This window comes from Triticum dicoccoides, chromosome 5B, assembly GCF_002162155.2.
Source record: "Triticum dicoccoides isolate Atlit2015 ecotype Zavitan chromosome 5B, WEW_v2.0, whole genome shotgun sequence".
Lineage (NCBI taxonomy): Eukaryota > Viridiplantae > Streptophyta > Magnoliopsida > Poales > Poaceae > Triticum > Triticum dicoccoides.
This window is the reverse complement of record NC_041389.1, coordinates 232,807,491-232,812,813: the sequence shown is the minus strand read 5'-3', so window position 1 is coordinate 232,812,813 and position 5,323 is coordinate 232,807,491.

The following is a 5,323-nucleotide window of genomic DNA, read 5'->3' as shown; positions in this document are numbered from 1 at the left end:
CAATCCGGGGCGGATGATCCTCTCTACTCCACACAATGGGCTGCTCGGACCACCGTAAGTAATGTGGCACTGCCGGTTCAACAGCATTAACCGCCCTTTTGTGAAGCTTCTGATCTCGCTTACACATGCTAGTAGTGAACACATGATACTGCCCACCATTCGACTACTTGGGGTGACTTTGTTAACCTGATTGCTGCTGATTCCCTTGATTATTCTGTTGGCCATTACGACCTTGGTTATGCTAGTTACCCTGATTATTCTGAAATCCAGAGCTTGAACCGCCGCCACCATGAAAACCTGGACCTGAACCGCCCGACGGACCCTGATCATACCGGAAAACATCGGAATTCTTGAACTCCTTCATGATATAACAATCTTTCCACAGATGTGTAGAAGGGGCCTCCTTGGTTCCATGCTTTGGGCAGGGCTGGTTCATCAAACGTTCCAGATTCATCCCTCCACCGCGCTGGGGCGGTTTCCCTTTACGACGTTGCATATTGGTGTTAGCCACAAGATCTGAATTATCTGCCTTGCGCTTACCATTATTCCCATGGCCTCCTTGGTTGTGATGTTGTCCCTTTGCACCACCGTTCTTCTTTCCCTTCTCCGGTTTCTCATCATCAGAATCGGGGTCCTTGGTATTATCAGAATCGGCATACTTGACCAAGGCTGCCATAAGGGTTCCCATGTCACTGCAGTGGCGCTTGAGCCGTCCCAACTTCATCTTCAGTGACTTAAACCGGGAGTTACGCTCCAGCGTTATGATCGCTTGACCAACGTTAATCCAGTCGGACAAATGCAAAACTTCTGAAACCCGGCGTACCCAATGAGTTGTTGACTCGTTATCCCCTTGAACACAAGCATCAGATCCACAATGGACATGGGCTGTTTACACGTGTCATTGAAATTGGCTATAAACCGGGCCTTCAACTGATCCCATGACTCGATGGAGTTAGCTGGTAAATTTTTCAACCAAGTACGGGCTGTCCCTTCCAACATCATCGTGAAGTACTTTGCACAGGCCGCTTCATCCACATCTAGCATCTCCATTGCCATCTCATAACTCTCAACCCATGCCTCAGGTGGCTGATCCGCAGTGTAATTAGGCACTTTACGTGGAGCTTTGAAATCCTTGGGTAGACGTACATTACGGATAGCTGGAATAAGACACGGGACTCCCCAGGAACTGAAGGCCAGCCCTGTGCCTCGGTCTACTGATGCCGCTGGCTGAACCAGGGCGGGTTGATGACGACCCAAAGCAGCCTCCCTTCGTGCTCTGCCATTATCCACCACATCTTGAGCATTACGATGCCGCGCACTGCTAGACACTTCCGGTTCATCTATGTGCCTGCTATAGCTTGGGCTCGGACGAGGGGTTCAATGAATTCTATCCCGGCTATAGGAATAAGCCTGCTGCTGCACCACAGCGGTTTGAAGAAGGTCCCTAGCCCGTCGCGTTTCAATCGCTGCCAGTGAATCACCCTCCATCGGAATGGCTGCCAGGCGCGATGCTGCTGCAATCATGTTATCCAGAGGACTCGAGAAGTGAACCGGCTGTGTGGACACGTATTGCGGCGGGTTATCTATTCGTCGGGGTGGTTCCATTATCCGTAGTTGATCCGGAGCTGTCCTAGGCGCATCAGTCCGGTTTGCAGCTGCCGGATTGCTCGGCCCAGCGCCTGGTGTTTGAAAAAGGATCAGTCCTTCGTAGACCGACGGCAGACGAGACCGGTACTTCCTTCGCATTACATCTTCCGATGCGGTCCGATCCAGCATGAGTCGATAATTCTGCGCCTGTATCTGCTGTGATTGGGCATCCAAAGCGGCCCGTTCTTCAGCCAGCCTGGCATCCTCAATTGCCAGGTCCTCCTTAGCCTGTGTTATCTGGTCCTTCAGCTTCGCAACATCCGCGTTGTGCTGATCCCGCGTCTCTGGGGTGACTGCCGTGGTTAACAAGGTCGCCCAGGCATCCATCAAACCGGACAGGACTTGAGTCGGTCGGCGTGCCGGGGCTCCTGCCGCGGCTGCTGATCCGGTATTCCTTGCCGCTGTAGATGAAGACTGCAAAGTGGGCTGTGTTCCGGCCATGTAAACAGCAACCCGACTTGGCGGTTCACGCAGGTCCGGAATACTGTTGCAATCAGAATATCCTTCGAACACACCACTATGAATCTGGTACAAGGACTCGGTTTCGCTAGTGGATGACTCACCGTCGGAATAAACAACCGTCTCGCCTTCTTCAGATCCGATCCCATGGACACATCCTACGGACGCACGCTTCATGGCGGGCTTAACCCGGGCTGGACTCGCACGCTGAGCCGTTTCGACAAGGTCGGTGCAGATGTTTGGCTCAGGGCCCGGTTCATCGTTCTTGCCGATGAAAACATGAATTCCGCCAAAGGGGATCCGGTACCCATACTCGATTGAGACGGCCTCGTGGCCCCATCCTTCGTCGTTGATGTAGAGCTTGCTGCGACGACTCTTGGTCATCCGGCCGACCACATACCCCTTGAGTCCTTCAAAGCTGCCCTTCAAGAACTCGAAACCATCGTGCGATAGCCCCACGGTGGGCGCCAACTGTCGTGGAATTAACACGTCAGATGTCCTCATGAAAGGACTTAGTCATGGAGCCATCGCCACGGGTTAGCTTGAAGTAGTTAAACCGGACAAGGGACACGGGAGTTTATACTAGTTCGGCCCCTTCAATGAAGGTAAAAGCCTACGTCTAGTTGTGATGGGATTGATTGGGTTTCGATGACCAGGGAGCAAATATGCTTGCCTGAGTCTCGAGTTGTTGTTTCTTGTCCCTGAACCGCCGCCGGGTCGTCCCTTTATATACATAGGTTGACGCCCGGCTGGTCTACAGAGCCCCGAGGCTGACTCATACATAGTGTCCAGCTCGGTCTCTCCTTTCCTAACTTACATTACAAGTTACATAGTTATGGCGGTTTACCACTATGGGCCCTAATCCGCCTTTGGGCTCCGGGCCTCTAAGCTTTCATTAGTAAAGTGCCATCTTCTGGATCGTCATGGGCTTCAACATAGTCGAGGGTGAACCGAGCCCTCCTGGCCAGTTTACACTCAGTAGTTATATCCCCAACAGGGACCAGGAAAGATCTCCGACGCAAAGTTGTATCGGACTCATCGTCAAAAGACACCAAGGCGCGCTCCTCCAATGAAAACGAGGAGGAGGAAGAGGAAAGCCCTCACCGGGGGGGGGGGGAGAAGAAAAGGAAGGCCGCCCCATCTGGGGAGGCTGAAGGGTCCAAGAAGGGAAGGACCCTCCCTCCGGACCACTCCACAACAGCCGCCTACAGCGACGAGGAGTGGTTGCCTAGGGACAAGCCCCTAGCGGAGTCGTAAGTATCCGAGCACTATAATGCTTCCGGTATGTTTTGCTTTATTGCTTCTTATTATGTTAAATGTGATTGGACAGTTCATCCAAGCCCACATGAGCGTATCCTCCTCGGATGGGTCTTTGAGCCAGTCGGTGATGAACAGTGATTCACTCCCGACGGCCACCACTCCCCAGCCCGTGGACGACACCGAGGTGTTGTTTCAGAGGATACTGGACCAGGGGGAGACAATTCTAGAGATGTCCCAAGGCGAAATCCCAGACGCCGGGCACATGGGGGAAGACACCCATGGACTCTGATGATGGGGGCCGCAGCAAGTCTGGCTCCCAGGCAGATACTGCGCTGGAACCTCCAGTGGTTCCGGATTCGGGTAGGCAGCCCCTCACTAAGGAGGGCGAGAAGCCTGTGCCGATGACCTCTGTCCGTCCAGAGGCATCGGACAACCTGCTGGAAGCGCTTCACGGCACTTCCATTGACGAAGAGCATGGCATCGTCATGAGTGCGTGATTGAGAAGGTTCGGTCCACCAAAAGCGGATTGACCGAAGCTTGCATCAGCCTCCTAACAAGCTTCGAGGTAAATAATAAAATTATAATAAAATATCACAGTATAGACAGTAGCCCGTGATGCTCTGTTTGGTGTTTAGAAAGAAAGGCCGAACAGAGGATCAAATTACGTCCACAGGAGTCTAACAGAATGTGTCTATGTGAATTAGCAGGCGTCGCTGCTGGCCGCTGCCGCCCGTACTGCGGAGGTCTTCGGACTGAAGCGGGACCTAGAGCAGACCGAAGGAGAGCTCGGCCTCGTGAAGAGGCAGCTCGAGGAGAACAAAGGTACATAATGCCCTGTCTGTATATTGGTAAAGAAGGAATGGTTTGAGCTCAAAGGAGCATTATGAATTTTAATAGCGGCCCTTAAAAAGGCGCTGATCGAGGCCGAAAACAAAGCGGCCAAGGAGCGCACCGAGCGTGAGAAGCAAGAGGCCCGAGTCGGCGAGGTCCACCAAGAGCTCCAGGATTTTGTCAAAAAATATGAGTCCTTGGAGCGTGACTCCAAGACGCAAGAGTCCGAGCTTGCGAAGGCCCTTAAGAGCGCACAAGATGCCAAGGATTAAGCCCAAAAGGACCTCCAGGAGATTGAGGCGGACAAGAAGATTGCGGCAGGTAAGGCATTCAGTATGCAAAGCAAGCATGTAAAGGAGAATTTCCATTTACTTACCCGAATTTGGAGCTCTCCAGGAGCATTCGCAGATCTGCCGCGCAGCATATCTGATGCCGCGGAGTTCTACCGAGCTAAAGAAGGGAGCTCGACTAAGAAGTTGTTCTGGTCCCAGTATATTGGGGCTGAACATCTGATGAACTTGAGCGACCAGCTGAAGCAACTGGTCAAACTTCACAAGGCGGCCGAACTGGCCATGAAGGGCCTCATAGTCCGGATGTGGCCCACCGAGCCCCTGCCCAGCAACTACTTCGGCCAGGTGAAGCGCCTTGTGTCTGCCTGTCCGCGGCTCGAAGTCATAAACTGATCGGTCTGCATTGAGGGTGCACGCAAGGCCTTCGCCCGCGCGAAAGTGCACTTGGCGAAGATGGACGCCGAGAAGCTGGTGACGGAGGGGCCACCGAAGGGCAAGGAGCACCGCGACCCCGAAAAGTATTATGACGGTGTCATGAAGGGCGCCCGCCTTGTGGCGGAGGAATGTGCCAAGGGTGTAATATTTGAATGAATGTACTCATGTGATCTTATAAGATGAAAATGAGTTCATGTGCGTTATACAACGCTTGTTGATTTAAAATATTACCTTTTGTGCGGCTGTTTATACAATTTGAGAGTTGGCCAATCGTCGGCTTCTGCCCCCATGTAACTAGTACTGGGGTGTTCGGGGTAAATCTAAACACTCTTTATCCAAAATTTTGGTCCTTTAAGGAGGTGTTTAGGGCAGCGAACAAGGCAATCGGACTATGCGGCTAT